Source organism: Plectrocnemia conspersa, unplaced genomic scaffold, assembly GCF_051122295.1.
Source record: "Plectrocnemia conspersa isolate PC_06_02 unplaced genomic scaffold, ASM5112229v1 ptg000006l, whole genome shotgun sequence".
Taxonomy (NCBI): Eukaryota; Metazoa; Arthropoda; class Insecta; order Trichoptera; family Polycentropodidae; genus Plectrocnemia; species Plectrocnemia conspersa.
The window spans coordinates 24,222,042-24,241,788 of NW_028277170.1; the positions used below are offsets into that span (position 1 = coordinate 24,222,042).

Sequence of the window (19,747 nt, forward strand, 5' to 3'; positions counted from 1 at the left end):
ATTGCTATTTCAAAAAAACATGTATTATATATATATTATATATAAAACTAAAATATTATAGAAACACAGGTTTAAGGAATATTTTAAGTAATATCCTAAATATAAACAGCTTTGCTTTCTATCTGTAATAAATAATATTTTTTCTGACCCTGTCTGTAAAAAATAAACTCGTCGTACCACCATGTGTGATATTCTAAAAAGTTACATTAATGCAAAAACCTTGTTAAAATCTAACCTTCCTAATTAAACAGCGGTCCAACACCTTTTTCTGTGTTCGCTTTGATTTATATGGCGTCGGACAGAAGTCGCGAGAAAAACATAATTCCGGGTACAACGGCGAAAATGCGGTCATTATCGTCGGTCCTTAATTTATTTTGTCGCCGGACTTTTTCTACTCCCCTATAGCATATGTCCATTAATGTGAGAATGTTAATGAGGGAGTCCGGTGGCTTTTCGGGAGCAGACCTTAGGGGAGAGTGGGAGGAGATTGCGCGCGCGCGTGCAGCTGGGGAGACTGAGGTCTGTAAAATTCATAACGTATCACATATCCAACACATATGTATGTACACTCAATTGTATATGTTGGATATTACGAAATCATACAGTGATGAATAGTAATTTTACTATCAAAGTTATTTACTTACTATATTATATATGCTTAATAAATTAATAAATTAGATAAGATGATTTTGTGAAAATACAAAATAGTTTTAAATAAAAATATTTTTTTTCAAGTAGTAGAAGTATGATTGATTTATTGGAATGGTTGGATGTTCAAGAAACATTAAAGATGATTTTTTAGTATTTATATGTAAGTTATAAGTATTTTAATAAATATTTAATTATAATAAATAAAGATGTACATTGATTTAATACTAGAAATAGAGACAATTTAAGGATAGTAAGGTATAAGAAAATGAGAACGGCCCGGGGAATATTGTACGGAGGTGTGAATTTGTATAATATTTTCTAGGACAATTCAATAGATAAAAATGTAGCAGTTTTATTAAATGGCATTAAAACAACAAGAAATAAAATATAATATTAAATTGTTTTTTTATATTAAGTTTTATATGCATGTTTTGATTAAATTTGTTATTAATTTTATTTTCCTGTTAATTTAAAAGTTAAAAATAGCACAGTTAGCATATAAATGGCAGCCAGAATGACATGTGCAAATGTCACGTGGCTACCATTTACCGCTTGTAATGAATTCTTGATAAAGAAACAGAATGACACATGTACATATATAATTGATTGTAAAAAATACCATCATAAAAAACCGGTTTTTAATAATATTTTGTGTCATGATACTGTGTGTTGATATTGTATGTGCTTAAAATATTTTTTACTATAATTGTCGTGTGCTTAATCAACGCTATAATGTATTTTTTTTTATTATTATTAAGACTTTATATAAGAAAATTATGATTTAAAATAAGTCAGAATTGAATGAATTTTTATTATTAAGAGAGCGCAAAAAACAACTATCCCTTCTCAGACGTCAAAAACCTATGTCAAAAGCAATAAAATCGCACAGTCGCAATTTAAACGCTTAAAATATTACGTATTTTTATAATTGAAATCTTTTTAGAGTCAAATAAAGCATTACTTGACTAAATTTTGAGCAATAAGAGAGTGCAAAAGACAAGTATCCCTTCTCAGAAGTTAAAAATGTACGTCAAAAGCAATAAAATCGTGCAGTCGCAGATTAAACGCTCGGTTATCTAGCGTTCAAATTAATTATATTTATATTCTAAATTTTTTTAGAATCAAATAAAGCGTTACTAAACTATATTTTAAGCAATAAAAGAGCGTAAAAAAAAAATCCCTTCTCGGAAATCAAAAATTCACGTCAAAAGCAATATAATCGTGCAGTCGCAGATTAAACACTCAGTTATTAGCAATCATATTTATAATTTTTATAATCAAAATCTTTTTAGGGTCAATTAATGCATATATAAATCAATTATTGCATTTATAAATAAAATAAAAATAAATTTTTAATTTAATTTTTTTTAAATATATTTTATTTATTTTAAAATTTTTTTTTTTAATATATTTTATTTATTTTTAAATATGCTTTATTTTACTTTAAAAAGATTTTGATTATAAAAACATCCAATATAAAAGCCAAATCAAGGGTTTAAATTGCGAATGATAAATTATACATTTCAAAGAGTTAATGAGAATCATATTATTAACATATCCAGGAAACATGCCCCGACCTGAACCCAATTGAAAATTTATAGGCATTCATAAAACAACAAAAACGATCAAAATATTTAGCCGAGCTGAAAAGAAATATTATAGAAGTGTGAAAAGAAGAGGTTGATCCTAAAATAATTGAAAATCTGTTTTTATTAGTTCCAGGCAGAATACAATAATTTATTATAAATAAAGGTAAAATTGTGTCAAAATTATTTTGTTGAGATATTATAAAAGTGTTATATTTACAAGCTTTTCATTTTTAAATGTCCTCAATATTGCTTGTTTTGAAAAGAATAAAAATAAAAGGTCGCGCGCACGTGTTGAGCTAGAGGTTCGCCATTATGCACTTGCTGAGACGACGAAAAAAATGCACCTTTCCCAGAATTGTATATTGACTGGACCCCGAAAGAGCTTTTATGCGACTCTGCATATAGTTAACGCTCGTATTTGGTTCTTATTTAAGATATTGACTTGAATTTTTGATACGAAATAGAGCTTTCAAATATACTTATAATACTGTTAAAAAAAATTAAAAATTAAAAAAAATAAGTTTTTTTTTTCCAAGACACGTTTAGTGTTATGGGTCGATTGCAATAAAGTTAAGGTCAGTGTGAGCTTATTTATACATATATAAAGTTGAATTTTGGTGACAGTATAGAATTCTTGAGCATCCTGTATATGTTCGTTAGCAAAATCCAATGTGTCAATTTTTTCAAAAGACATATATATAAAAACTAAAATTTTGCCTATTAATATGATATAATAATGATAACAAAAAAATGCTAGAGAAAAAATCGATTATAATTACTAAATTTAAATTTAGAAAACAGCTACATATTTATGAAATTAAATCTGCCGATGATTTACACATCCCTCAAGCACTTCTGTGAAGTTTGGCACAAATTCTTTAAAATATATTGCATTTAAAACCTTTAATAAATCACCAAAATCAATTATGAATAATTGCAATGAAATTAAATTTTTTTTTAATAAATTCATGCAACTTAAAATAGCAATGATTTTTTACACAATTATTAATGTTAAAAAATAGCTGTCTAATATATTTTTGATTTCAGGACATAAACTAACTATAAAATAACCATAATCCTTTTGTTATAAAATATGCCTTGCCTTTTCTATATTTATCGATCCATATATGACGGCAGATGCGCATTATTATAATACATATTTTAATCTTAGCATCGCATCGAGGCGTTTTACGGCCAAAGGGTTCATATAACATATTTCCTTCTTTCTTTTTTTAATCAAAAATATTTAATAGCCCGGAAAGGCTTACCTGTAGTATCCCGTATACCTCTGGCGAATTGTGCGATTTTGATATGGATTCGACCCCGAGGGCCATTGTGATACAATCGCCTGACCCATTCTGGTCACGACACAAAGCACGCGACTTTCACACCCCCCAATATTACAAATAATTTGTTACGCCCCCTGTATGTGCGGGGGAAGAAAAAATAATAATCGAAAAACGTGCCAGCGAAATATGCATTTAATATGGATGCGTTGCATTATTTACCTCAATAAATTAAAAATTGATTCTAAATTGTATTTGCCACTATTCAGTTATTCAATTGTATTATTTACTAGTACGGATTGTGTACTTCGTTACATATAATATGTATGAGGTGTGACAGTAAAGTTCCCGAAGCTGCTTTACGACCGTCGCGCAATTAAATATTGATGTAAACGTTGCGATTGATTTGAGAGAACTCATGAATTATATATAATATTCCTAATAAAAACAGCGTTTGTGGTATATAATCGCCTAAATTGATATATTAAAAATTAAAACTTACATGTGTAGAATTTGCTGCTGGTTTATTTCATAGGCCTATCGGATGTTAAGCCTGTTGAAGAAAAAAAAAACAATTTTAGTAATACTTCAAAAGCTCATTGACAGATGCATTTACTTACATGATTCATCAATCTAGTTGGCATATGAACAAGCACGCTTAGTAATAAATTCAGGAATGCATTATAGAAGCGACCGACGAGGGTCATAAAAATAATATTAATCGATGCAACGCTACTTATAATTGATTTTTGTTTATATCCCTTTGTGTTTCGACACCGATGAAAAATAATAAAAATAATCTAGCTACGCGCAATTTATTCAAAGTTCAAAGCTCGTTAATTAATAGTGGGGCTTTTAAGCGGTGAGCTTTTAGCGCTCTCGTCCGCCGCGAGAGATTAATAGATTCGAGATCGTTTCTTTCCATTTAAGAAGTCTTTTTCGTTCTTTTACAAATACTAATCACTTGTTGAGTGTCCGGCTCCGGTTTCGTGGACGTTTATTTCTCATTTTTCTCCACGAGAGAATCGCCCGGTCCAGGCTCAAAAGCCACAGCTAGAAACGAGTTTGGATGCTGACAAAAATAACAGCTTAAAGCTTAGCAACTTAGCTTTTTCTATCTAATGGAATACATATATTTTATTAAATTTAAAAAACAGTAACTTAAATTTATTTAAATGAGCATCTTTATATTTATATACCAAGCAGATCCATGAATATATTATAACTAAGCGTGTGATTAAATAAACAATAATAATAGTAATCCCGAAAAGTACATTTTTGTGTGTTGGTAAACATATTAACTTACCCCTAAACTTGGACTAAATTTTTACCAAATAAACAATTTATAAATATGTATATATTTATATCAAGTAGGCAGTTCGTAATATGTATTATTTATTTATTAAAATTATGACAGGTTGCAATAAGTATAAAATATATTACAATTTTAAAATACATACAAGTAAAAATACGAAAATAATATAAAAGAACAGACAAATCAGCTCAACAGGTGTGCATTGTCACACACAAATTGAATCAAAACCCCATATGTGCACGAGAAAACGTCAGTATCTCTATGCACAATATTGAGCAGACGAATTGCCAGATAAGAATTTGCCAAATGTTCCAGCTCTAGACTTTACAGGTAATGCTTGCACTACACTCTCTGGAAGTTGTCCGAACCGAAGGTCAACTGAAGTCCGAGTAGCGGCCACACCGCCACAAATTTCATATGCCGTCCGGACGGCGGCCGTGAATGACGTCCGCACATATTTGCGCGCGATCGAAAAATGTGCCATATAATCGCAATTTTTAAATTGTCATATTATTAAAATTACGCTATTGATAATTATATATTGTGTGGGCACTCACCAATACAATATCAGTGAAAACTTTTCGGTCGTAAATATTCAATTTACGCAAAATTTTTGTCGGCTTTTGCAAAATGCCATAAGGCATAAATTTATACTTCAGAACACGAACATCACATCTGTGACTATCCTAGAATTTGTCGCCATCGATTCTAAATAAGAATTATTTATGGTGTGATATTTATAATTTTTTTTGAAACGATTTTTTTTAACAAAATCAAGCACCACTAATGATTTAATTTTATATGAAAAAATATAATACCGATATATGTTAGAAGAATATACTATAAAAAATCCCATTTGGTGCCCTAAGATATTCAAAGACCCAATAAGCACGTCGTATTATAACTTGGCCACGTGACCACGATGCAGCGCTCGTCATGCGTATTGATCAAAGAACGCCTACGCGCATACTGAAATTGAACCGAGTTACTCGTTCTATCTCAGTTTGCGAAAAACCATATCATTATCTCTCTAGCGAGAGAGCGAAAGGGGAAGTATCTCACCGCTCGTGTTCGAAAGAGCAGCTCCGACTTCGGTCCGTTTGCCGACAATGTTCGGAAGCGCTCGAAGCTGGCCAAGTCGACTGAATTATCTCCCGTTCGGTAACCTCGGACAACTTCCGAGAGAACCGAAGTCAACCGAAGTAACCCACTATATTCTCCGTCTTTGGACAACCTTGGCCAGCTTCCAGAGAGTGTTGTGCAGGCATAAGAACAGTGGTCGCGACCGAAGACTAAACACATTTGGAGCTGCTCGAGCACTGAAGGATTTTCTACTATACCTTTGAGCATTTACATTAGTATGATACACTTACATAACTACACACATTTTTACTTGAAAATAGAGAAATATATGAAGCAGTTGGAATTAAAATTAAATTATATTTTAATATACATTTGCCTATTAAATCATTTTCGGTCTGTGGAATTTTCGTATGCACGTTTTTTATTTGTGCAATAATCCGGTACATTAACCTTTTTAATGCCACGAGCCACGTATGAAGCTCAGTCGCTTCACGATGGTATTGACTCTCTTACGTTACGAAATAATATTATAAGACTATTAGAGTATATATGAAGAAACGTTTAAAATTATCACCACTTTAATTACGAATAACACATAAACGGTAAATAATAGGTATTAAACTGTATTTTTATGATTATTTTGGATTTAATAATAAAAAATATTCAACCTTTAAGGATTAAATAACGAATATGAAATATGGTTGAAAAATAATGTACTTTAATTTAATATATACAATAAATATAAAGAAATGTTAAAAAATAATTTATAAATAGTTACAGATAATTACAGATTATTATAGAGCTCAATACAATCACGCGGGCTTATTACAGAATACTTTAAATTAATATTGATTAGATTTTTAAATAATTCATAATAAAATATAGGTATATAATATATTAAGATATTTGCTGTTATTAATACAAGCGTTTATATATCTAAGAACATACAGGTTCACGGGTTGCGAATATCGAAACGGCTTTTCAGAACTAGCTGCAATAGAGACGTCAGGAAGTGTAAGCAGACAGTAAACTTTGCGAAGAAGTATTATAATATATATAAAAATTGAAAACGAATTAAAGACAAGAAAATGAATAACAACAATAATTAAATATTAAAAAAAATATATTGTAAGAGTATTATATATATCAAATTAGTTTAATATTATTCCTAGGACTTACATTTACATACTATGAAGTTTTAATGTGTCACATAAAAATGTTTTTGAATATATAAAAATATAATGATTCAATTCTCGCGAGACACAGTTTAAGAACCGATTGTCGAAGCACACGTACTCCTGCTACCGAAAAGAAGCGCTAAGCGAATTTCTCTGACGTCTCCTGAATACGGAACAAGGATCGTGTCTAATTTCGGGACGGATCGTTAATATATTATTTTTCTTTCCTTTGCACTACTCACCGCCACCTCGTTTTTTTCCTTTCGTTAATAAAATAAAACGGTTCCATTGTCGTCACGCTGCGTGGGGTGTCTGCGGGACCCCGATCATAATCGATACGACACGCATGACGTGTGTTCACACTATTTTTTCGGGCATATCGCCCATCTATACCTGCATTTTGTGGCATTCCTGACACACGCTATTCCCCGCCCTATCGCATGCGATAAAATTTTCTATATCAGGGGTATTTAACGTCGCCGCTAGGGTGGGACGCGTAAAATCGGATTCCGGAGGACCCCTGCCGTTGCCCCTCTGTCTTTCGGTGTATGTGTGTTGTGTATAATTTGATCAAATCAATGCCATTAAGGTTCGACGATGGCACATAATGAATATACGTCTATAGAGTGCACAAAAAATATTTATTTATTATAAATATTATGATGCAACATCTACAATTATACAACAAAAACAAGCAAACACTACTAAATCAGTAATGGGACACCAGACTGAAATCAAACTCAACGAAGAAATGATTTTTAATTTTATTTATAACAAAATATTATAATTACTCAGCAAATAATCATCATGCCTAATTATATATTGTTCCTATAATTAAAACTAACCTAACCTAAAAGTAGATAAATAAATCTGATGTTGACTTTAAATAACGGAAGTGTTTTGATAAGTTTACACACGCGTTGCTGAATTAAAACTTGCTTGATTATTACATAAAAGGAAAAGGAAAGTTTTAAGCCACCCTAACATATTATATTGTTTAACTTTTAGCTTTTTCAATACTTTAACTACCTTTAAACTTAACATAATAGTGATTTTAGTTAAAAATACTATAAAACATAATATGTTATGAGATGCAAAAAATATGTTGTATATTTTTAAAAAACTATCTTGCTGTATTTCTATGGGATTTTGCCTTCTGAAAACTACAAGGATTAAAAAAGGAATGCTCAGAAAAGAATTAGTATGTATGTTAGTACATATATTTGTAAGCAAACCTTATCAATTCAGAATTACCGAAAAAACACTATTCTTGGTTTTCAGATTCACAGACGCTTCTCTACTTCAAAAATGCAAGTTAATATAAAAAAACTTGCAAGGCAAATACAACCACAAAAATATCATTGATTTATTTTATTTGATTTGTTTTTATTTTATTAATACTAAAAATTTATAAATAGCGTTTAATATTTTAAATTAAAATACTGCAAGTCCCAAGTAAACTGTTTGGCCCTCTTGCAACAAAAGGTTGACGACCAATGTTGTATACAACTAAAGATATGTTATATTTATATTTAAACTGTTTAAACGTTTATTGAAGAACAGCACAGAAAAAATAAAATATTTTTTTTTATATATTTAAACAAATTTATAGAAATTAAAATCATTACTATATTTTTTATATATATTTATTAATCAGTCCGTATTGTGTGCCTTAGAGCTAATAATAAATCCAAATTTGAATTAAATAAATAATTATGAAATGTATAGCTCTCGAACTGACTGTATTAACGCAAATACTTTTGAGTAAAAAAAACGTTTTTTTTATTGTTTATAGCATAAAAATATTATTTTGGTTTAATGTTTTTTTTATATACCAAAATATATTATTTTATTTTTTAATCATATATTCACTGCATGAACGGAATTATTAAAAAATATCATTGGCTCTATGATAGAGTGCATTGACTCTATGATAGAGTGTGAAGTAGTGATAATAATTTTTAGCAGTTTTAAAATCCATCGCCTTTACTATTTCATCAACGAAATGCAACGCCTTCCATTGCGGAATATAAGCAGCATCTCTATATTATTTCGAGTTCTGTGATTATTGAGCAAACGAAAATTACGCACAGCAAAAATTCTGATCATTAAAAATATCATGTTTTAAAAATATATAAATAGTAATTAACATTTCCTACAATTACACAATTTTTTGCTTGAAAATGGAAAAAAATAATAAGCAGTTGGAATTAAAAATAAAATTTAATTAACAATCAATGACCTATATTCAGAATTTTCGCCGTGTGGAATTTTTGTGTGCTCAATTTGCGTTTACGCAATAATCCGGTAGCCATAAAAAATTATAACCCATTTCACGTTAAAAAGTTAAATATATTTGTTAATCAAAACTCATATCTTCGCTTTATCTTTCACCAACTTAGGTATTAACTTAGTATGAAACACTCTGTGGGGTCTTTTTAAAGTCATTTAAACGACCATTTCGATTAAATACAATTAAATACATATATGTATTGAAAATTATGACTAACAATGGAATGGGAGGTGTGTCAAAGAAGCGATGCAATTGGCACACCAACATCCTCATCTGCAATTCGCAAGAGTTGTTTCAAATCAGCGAGATAAAAATGAGACGCATGGTCACAGAAGGGTACTTTCTAAAATTTCAACATTAGACACACCAGCGGATCATTAAAATAACACAGATAAATTACCATATATTCTTAATTAAATAAGCTTTTCTAGCGTCTATTTTGACTGCAAAGTCATTACATTTTTGTTGCCAGGTATGTCGATATTTATTTATTTATCATATGTTTCAAACTTAAGATTGATTTTAACCGACAAATTACAAATAATGTGATACATTTGGGAGCTATTAAAATACACAATATAAACAATTTTATTTTAAACTTCTTGAAATATTTATTGAATGCCATATTATTATGAGTCAGCCTATAATCTCTCCGTTGGGTGACTATATACACATACACATACACGTTATATAAAGAAGATGATTTCTTTATTATGTTTAACTTTTTTATGAGAAAAAATATGGCTCAGACGACGATGCGCAGATTTACGAGATTAAGTCGATGCGCTCACACATATGTTTATATTTTTACATGTGTATGTAGTGTTAAGTAAATATATATATATGAAATATTCTGATAATAATTTCTTATGCAGAATTTAATGCGCGGTTTTAAGTGTACAATATATTGAATTGTCGCTGCAAAATAATAGTTTGAGGTCAATGAACATTTGTCTCTTTGCGAAAGACGTCATAAAAGTGTTCGTAACAATGAAATTGCTCCGTGCTATTATATAATTTATAGCATGCATAAATATATATGTGAGTCTTAAACGTCACTCTGATATTTTGTTGTCAAAACGTAAATTTTAATAAAACTTTTTCTTATTAGATTAAATTTCAAAAAGCTCGCTATGGTTTTACTTTAAAAGAAGATTTTACAGCTATGCAATAAAATGATTTTCTACGGTCCACTAAAAATATTTGTTATACACGTGTATGCTTTCAACGAACTGTTGACTCTAAAATATAGTTTTTATGTTTATAATGTGGATATTAATGTTTAAAATTTCCATACGTGTTGCGACACCCCACTGTTATCTCTCCAGTCAATATTGAGCGACTTTATCTCGAATCGTCGAATTTTTTCCCATCCGTTTATTGACTTTTTTTTCTTATAAGGAAGGGCAACATGAGCTTTAAAGCTCGGGCATACACGCACAGTTTAGGACCTGATAAATCCGTGAGGGCATGTGTTAATCGCGGCAGTAAAAATGTCACAATTTCAAATCAAATACGGCCAAGTCTACAGTATACTATGCCATACTAAACGCTTAACATTTTGTTTTATGACACGGAATGAAAATAATAAAATAAATGTCGTATTCCTTTTTAAAATACCACACGCACACACATGTCGTGAGTTTTATGTGCATAGTAACATTGAAATATTACTATAGTTAGTGATACAATATTTTAAAATAATAAATCAATTATCATACTATGCTGTGTTAGGTATTTTACAATAGTAATAACATATTATTCACGATATTTTTAATATATATAAAAAATACACTTCACCGACTTAAACCGATAAAAAGTTCCTCTACAATAGCAATTAAATTAACTATAAAAAATTAAATAATATATTAAAGCTGTATGTGAAGTAATAACTGGTATTTTTAACCTTTTTAATGCCACGAGCCACGTACAGGGCTCTCACTTACGCTATGAAAAAATTTAACAAGATTATTTAAGTATATATTATATAATAATCAATGGAGAAACGTTTTAAATTACTACCATTTAAATAGCTCATATTTTTAATGTCAACAGGAAAGCTACTAACCACTTGTGCTTTATAATATATGTATATATACATATTTTTTCTATTAAATCTTTCGTTTTAACCTGAGAGGCGTAAGCCCAATGCGTTACAACGGGCAAATCTGTACCAGACATAATGAAAACCTACAAGTATTAAGCACCAGATATTATAAATATATTTTTATAAATAATATGCCGGGGCTTGAAACCGCAGCTTCAGAGTTAATAGTCTGAGACGTACGGAATATGCTATTTTTTAATAACAAATAATTATTAAATCAGAATGCGATTTTTACATATGATATTTCGATTAAACAATAGTATCATATAAATGTTAGTTTGCATATAAAGCAAAATTAATTCAATAATAGTTTCCTGTGACATTAGGGTTAATACCTATTTTTTTGAGCTGCTAAAAATTATGTTTAAATGACCGAAAAAAAATATAAAAGTTACTTTGTCGCATACACGGTTAAGATTTAAACAATAATTGGTTCATAATGTAACTAAAAACATATATGTAAAAATATATTTATTTTTAAGACTTGACAGGTTTCCCTTATGTGTCATGATGGCCATGATACAAACAATAATAATGCAATTAAAATAGATGAGATATATCGCACATGTTTTTTTACAGTTCCTTAAATCTGTCTCAGAAAAAATCCCAATATTTTACAAATTGTTTAACGCTTTGTAGTCCAAAATGTTGCTCCAAATACAAGCCATTTTAAATGAATATATTTAATTAAATAATTTAGTAATATATTAGTATATTAAAAATAAAAAAAATCTTTTTATTATATCTTATATGAAATAAATTTTGTTTTGGCAGAATTATAAGTTAAATTAAATATATTTTTTTTCAAAGCTAGAAATTAGTTTACCTACAATAATTTTTAATATAAAGGATTTAACCTTTTGAACGCAGAAATCGACTAAAGTCGCCCAATTGTTTTTTATTATCTCTTTACGCAAAAATCAGTAAAAAAAAAATACTTTTTAAGAAAAATTTTTTTTTGCAAATTAACATAAAATATCATATTAAATAAATTAAAATTAAAAAATCAGAGCATTTACACACAGTAACAAAGTAAATTTTTATTTTTCAAAAAAAAAAAACAATTAAATATTATTTTTGATTAACGCGTCCAAAGGGTTAAAACGATTTATAATATATTTTTAAAACAATGCATCAAAACATAATTTTGTATGAGATTTTATATATTTTCGTACCTAAAGCTACAAAAAAATTAAAAAAATAATTATCGATTCAATCATACTTCTTAAATTATATTTTTAAAATCACTTTATAAAAAAAATTAACTTTCATTTATAGTTTTTTTGTATATTCTGGCTTGCCGATTTCTAATTATATGATTGTCTTGGACTATATTTATTTATATTAGTATTTTCCGTATGTTAAAAAATAGGTTAAGGTTAATATAGTTTTGTTTTAAATTGCAGATTAATAATCTCAAATATTTGGAATTTTTATTAAAAAATATTTGATTGCCTAAATAAAATATTTACTAATCTATACCTTCAGAAATTTTTAATTAATTTTTAGTTATGATTATGGCGATACTTAAATAGTATTTCAAAAAGTTTAAAATTTGAAGCATGTAAATAGTGAAAGTGCTGTTGTGAACTTTATTAAAAGCCAATTCCCATCAATATAATTGTTCGATGATATTAAATCATAACATACAAACATCCCTTATTACTCAAAATTATAACATGAATCTTATTTTTAGAAATAAAATAGAAAATAAATTATTTTCCTGTACTACAACATAATTCTTAGTTAAATAATTTATATTATTTGAATGGATTAAATACTAAATTACAAGGAAAAAAATAATGGTGATAAAGGATATTTTACATATATTAAATAAATAAAACGTAATCATTCAATACATTGATATGAATATTACAAACGAATAAGGAATACTGAGAGAAAACAAATTGAAAAATTTGATATCCGTACTTTGAAACATATAATATTTAATAAAAATATTGAAGAAAGCGAAAAAAAATTTGTCGCGAAACGTATAGCTAAATCTTGTTAAGCAATGTATGCTAATAAAAGTAAAAATAAAAATGCCACAAAATATGGTTTTGTTAATTTATGTTTATGTATATTATATATACATTACTTATATTACTTAAGCAATATGATGTTGAAATAAAAGTATAATGAAGTTGTTATTCCGGATTTTTATCTGTACGTACCGAAATATTTTATTGCAGAAAAAATACTTATGGGGACAATTGTTAAATATTTTAAAGACTAATAAGTCTAAACACAAATTGAAATTAAAAATCAGTACTGAAAACAGCATTATCTTAAAAATATAATAAAAAAAAAATATTTTCTTTACATATTTGAGCCAAGTGGGGCAAGTCCATTTTGTTAAAAAAAAAAAGAGTAAGAGCTAATTTTCATAATATCTGTTTCTAATTAATTCACAATCATATCTATAAATAACAGTGTAATTTTTTTACCAGTAATTTATTTTGATCAATAATATTATTTTTTGTTGATTTTGAAGGTAAAGCAAGTCCATTCAAAATAAAATAATTTTAATAAAAATTGAAAAGCGTGCTATGTTAGTTAGTTTCCATAATTACGATGAAACAATATTTTTAAAAAAATTTGGAGTCTTTCAGACTAATGGTTTTATACAGAAGTGTGCTCAGAAAAAAATGCGACCGAGAAATTTCTGGGAAACGCAAAGGACTTTTAGGAGTTTTAAATATTATTTAGATACCAAAGAAGCAAAAATTTTAGTATGCAAATATTTTTTTTTAATACATTTAATATATTTAAAGGACTGTGCTTTCAATGCAAAAAAATGAAGAAGATTTTCGTGGTAGAATAGAAAGTTCCTCCAATAAGTAAAATGCGTGAAGGAACACATTGAGAGTTTTCCTAATCAGAAATCCATTATTCAAGGTCTCACAGTCCAAATAGAAAGTATTTAGACTTTGAATTGAATATAAGAAAAATGTATATCTAAGAAAATTTATAAGAATATTTTTAACAAATAATTTAATTTGCACTTAAAGACAGGTGCCAAAAGTGCGATTCGCTCAATATGCAAATTAAAACATCACGCAATATTGAAGAAATAACAAATCTGATGAAACAACATGAACTTCATTTAAAAGATGCCAAATAAGAAGATAAAGCGCGAGCCTCAAAAAACCCAGAAAACTATTTTGATTTTACGTTTGATTTGCAAAAAACACTACCATACCCTAAATTGACAGTTTCTGTTTCATACTATAAATGAAACATGTATGTTTTAAATCAAGGTTGTCACAATTTACATGATGATGAAATTCATATGTACACCTGGGATGAACCAATTGCATATTCTTGTTGTTTAAGACATCTACAAAATGTGACAACTCAAAAATATGTGCACTGGGAAAAATATAAATATAAAGTTAGCCTTAATGTGGATGAAAATTGTTCAGTATAGCAATAACAATATAGATATTATTGACCATAAATTTATATTATCTAGACATTATATCTTGCCAAATAATCGCGATTTTAGTGTTGTAGAAATGGATGTTCGAAAAACCAATTTTCTGTACATTCCCAACGATTATTACAAATTAATTTTTGGCTATGAAAGGTGACGGGTGGCAATTAGACACAGTAGTATTTTATTAACGATTTATGAAGTTGTATACATGGTGTTTTAAAAGTGTAATGGGGCGCGGGCCCGCAACTGTGCGCAAACGCGCCGAAGGTTGCCAGTAGAGAGAAATCCTTTGCGCCAATGTTATCATAATAAAATTTAAATAAATATATATAAATATAAATAGGTCGCTAAAATGCAAACATGTCGCAAATAAAATCCATTTTTACTACACGAAATGAAAAGCGAAAACTTTTATTGAACCAAACCTCTGGAGGAAGCAATTTTGGAAAATATTAAAAATATTGATGGCGAAACTGTCAACTGGTTGAAAATCTTCTGGATACGAGTTGAAGAAGTGCGCCGTATAAATTTAATTATAAAACATCAAGTGATTCACAATTTAAAAAGTATTGATTTATCGCCAAAATGGGGTAGGCCAAAGATTTTCGACAAAATAACATTGCCTTCTTAAAATGGAAAAACTAGGCTTATTACTTAAGATAAAAATACAAATAAGATGGATTTATTGCTTTATATACCAGACATACATCATGGGTACTTCAAAAATATGCACCATCTTAATTTAAAAAAAAATAATAGTAATATTCCTGTAGGTATTTTGTTATGTTATTGTGTGCTATGTATATAATTATTAAATTTTTCCGTTATGTTGTTCTCTTTTTTCAATAAAATAATGTGAAGCTTTTTATTTAATGCACCTGTTCTAAAAAATAAAATAGGAAATAAATAGAAATAAAGTGAGGTTTATTGGGCGCTATTAAATTTTATTTTAATTATATTTTTGTAAATGTATATTATTTTTAAATAATTTTATGGGAACGGGAGGGGTTTTGGTCACTGGGCCTATAATGAATTTGGCGTATGAGTTTTAAGCGTTACTCTTAAAATTTCGCAGGATACTATGATTTATTAACATGAAAAACAAAGCAAGACTACTCAAAATGACACATGCCTTTTTTTTCATTGAAACCCGAAACCCAAAAGACACCGCTACCAGATGCACGAGCGTTTTGACGAGGGCAGAAAATTTTGAGGAGCGCTGCGCTGGCGGCGTGAAATATCAGACAAAGCCGATTTCAAACGGGAAGAAGCAGAAGAATAAAAAAAGTACACGTGTCGGTTTCTTCACTTTTGTTGTCCGAAATCCCCGGTTCGAATCGGCGCTCGGGGGCGTGTCAGAAAGCTGTTAGTTTTGCCAGACGGCCGGGCCGTTTTCACGGAATGGCCCGCAAGCCGAAAGCGCCAGCGGTTCTCAAATGCATACTAAATGCGAAAATAAGCATATTTAATTCAGTGTGAGTATGCTGCGATTAGGGGTGACTAAAATACATATAATATATGTTGCATACAATATGATTTTTTAATAAAAATAAAATGTAATAAATATATTAAAACAAATTATATTTTCAAAGCTACTGTCTGCAGGTAGTAAGTCACGCAATTTTTTTTTAATTTTAATAATAATTTTTTTGCAGTTTGAGAAAAACAGTTAATACACAAACATATTATAAAGTTACACATCTTAAGCCGCCGCAACATAAATAACCATCATAAAATAAGAACATTATCCCGTGTTTACATTTTGTTATTCGTCTCTCATAAAGTGTATTTGGATATCTTTCCAAATTATATAAGCGTAAGATATGTCAGATATCGATAACGAAACATGTCAAGAGCTTGTTTAAATATGAGTTGTCAACTGAAGTGTGTGTACTTACACAGTATGGAGGTTAATGACTCGAAAAAAATTGAATACTCTCGTAACACAATACTGTATATTGTGGACGTGTTGAAAATGCTGTAGTAATCTTATTATAAACAGTCTGAAAGGGTTAAAATTCAAACCCAGATTTATATAATATATTTTTTGTGACAAAAAAATATTGTTATCAAACAATCGTTTAAAATAAAAACTCAAAGGTTGAGAGCCGTGCGACATTCTCTCGAGAACAATCACTAATGAACGTGCTCTAGGAAAGTATTTAAATGTGCATTTTACAGCAATGCCAATAGAACATCAAAGTGATGGATGAATGATCATGTGTTACTTTAGTCCTAATCTTTTATTCATTGCATAGTTTGTGAAAGTACAGAAAACATTCACACTGCCATAAAAAAAATACGGTACAAAACATTGGTGTTTTATATATATTTTTATTTAATTCTGAATAATTCGAGTTTAATGTGTCACGCGTTTTGGATGTCAAATTAATTTGGAGTTTTAAAAGCTACATTAAAAAAATATATAAATCTTCTCTATATATATATTCTAAGCATTCAAAGAGTCAACTACATTATATTAGACTTATAAGTTGAAAAAAAATAATACACATGAAAGGAAATATTCAACGAACGTAAATTAATAGCATCTGAATTTTCAGATCGAATACCTATAGAAGAAGCAAAAAATAACGAAAAATCAACAACAGCACCAGCTGAATCATAAAAATTTAACTTTTAATAGATTATATTATTACTAATCACACATCACAAAAATAAATAATACATTCCTAAGATAAAATCTAAAAAAAAATCTCGAATCTATCCCGAAAATATTTTTTAAAATATGTCATTTCAGTAAAATCATATCTCAATACATTTACAAAAGTAGATTTGTACCAGTGATAATATAAATTATCTGGCAGGTGCTAGTACAATTATATGATTTCAACTTTTAAATATGTAGTAATACATATATTTACACACATTCGATGTATAAATGTTACAGTGAAGTTATATTTTCACCAGTAAAGTCCGTATACATTTTCACTAGTATATACCTACGTATATATTCCTATTAGCGAAAATATAATTTAACTAATAGCCGCTAATATGCTGCTCTAAAATGTCTATGAAACTCAATTTGATGTTGCGAAACGTCCATTTTCTGTTCAAACCCAAACCTAACCTAATGAAAGTTTTATTATTAAATAGAATTTTAGAATTTTTATTAGGTCCAGTACAAAATATTTATCTCAAAAAAAAATAATAAAATTAAAAAACAATTAAAATTAAAAAATTAAATACCAACTATGTTTTAAAAATTTGATAGCTATTCTTACTGATTGTATTAGGCAATTCTAATATGAAATTATTGGTTAATATGTATTCAAAGCGAATTTTGGTCAATAGGAGGGCGCAAAAACAATTATCACTTCTCAGAAGTCAAAAATTCACGTCAAAAGCAATAAAATCGTGTCGGCGCCGTCGCAGTGGGAACGCTCGTTACCGAGCGTTCCCACTGCGACGGCTCCGACACGATTTTTTGCTTTTGGCGTGGATTTTTGACTTCTGAGAAGTGATAATTGTTTTTTGCGCTCTCCTATTGGTCAAAATTCGGTTTAGATGTTCTTTATTCAAATCTCACTTCTTGGAAAGCATAATATTATTATAAAAAAGTCATAGAATAAAATCTAAATAATCGATCATTTCCACTACAATATCAACTGCACGATTTTTTTGCTTTTGACGTGGATTTTTGACTTCTGAGAAGTGATCTCTCCTATTGGTAAAAATTCGGTTTAGATATGCTTCAATTGATTCTCACTTCTTTATCATGAATGCTGATTAACCGAGCATTCTTACTGCGACGGCGACGGCACAGTAAGAACGCTTTAAAATACAGTTTTATAATGATTGTTATTTTTTAATAATATGATTACCATGATAAAATCAGTAAACCTCAAATTGTGGATCGCGTACTAATAAAATAAATTAAAAATTAGCTTAGAATCACCAAATATACACATATTTAAAAATGAAAACGATACCGAGTATGATAAAATACTAGTCAAATACTTTTTTTGTTAAAAAAACAGCAAGTATCAACTTATTTTTATTTTTAACACTTGCCGCGGCGAAATTTGCACGACCGTTCAACACGGAATTTCTCATCCTCGAGTCTACAATTTAAGAAATACTTTGGGTACTTATTAAATGAAAATTGTATGAACTATTTTATGAAAAATAATTTTTCTTTTTTTTTAATTGTTTTTTTTTAAAAAAGTTTTTTTTTATAATGTATTTTTTAACACTTATAATAATATATATTTTACTAAGAGCACTTATGGAAGTGGAGAAATAATTTTGGCCGCGCAGATCGGTCAAATACCCCACTGTGCGCTCGGTAACGCTCGGTAAAACAACTTTTTTTACACATTTTTATATACAAATTTATGCGGCTTTTGCCAGCCGATTTTTTTTAAAACAATTTTCATTGTAAAGAAAACTATATGATACATTAGCAAAAAATGCTTTTAAGTGGGAACAGCGCAAAGGAGACGCGCGCGAAAGTATGCTCCATGGAAATTTAGTCGCCATGGATCGCTTCAAGGGGGAACAACGCGCTTTCTACGTAAAACAGTGAATCAGTGTCCGAGTGTTAATTTAATTAAATCAGAATTTGGCCAAAAAATTGCATGTCATTAAATGAAATAATATAAATCTTCACCCTTTTAGCTGTAGCCGTACATGTACGGCAGGTATAATCTTTCACTGTTTTGAGGTACACATTTTTTAAATTTAATTTGATGTTAATGATTTCAATAGAATATAATATCAATAAATTAAACTGTACGAATTAAATGAGCATAACAAAATTAAATTAAATAATAATTTAAAGCCTCT

General features: G+C 28.8%; 1 protein-coding gene across 2 annotated transcripts in view; it reads right to left on the bottom strand.

The window, feature by feature from the left end:
* Positions 1–19,747, bottom strand: part of LOC148234585 (discoidin domain-containing receptor 2-like) — a 374,653-nt gene that overhangs the window by 286,523 nt on the left and 68,383 nt on the right. For both annotated transcript variants that reach the window (XM_088187968.1, XM_088187967.1), the window contains exon 2: positions 4,029–4,079. The gene's annotated coding sequence lies outside the window, so the exon portion shown is untranslated. The remainder of the gene's footprint in view (positions 1–4,028; positions 4,080–19,747) is intronic.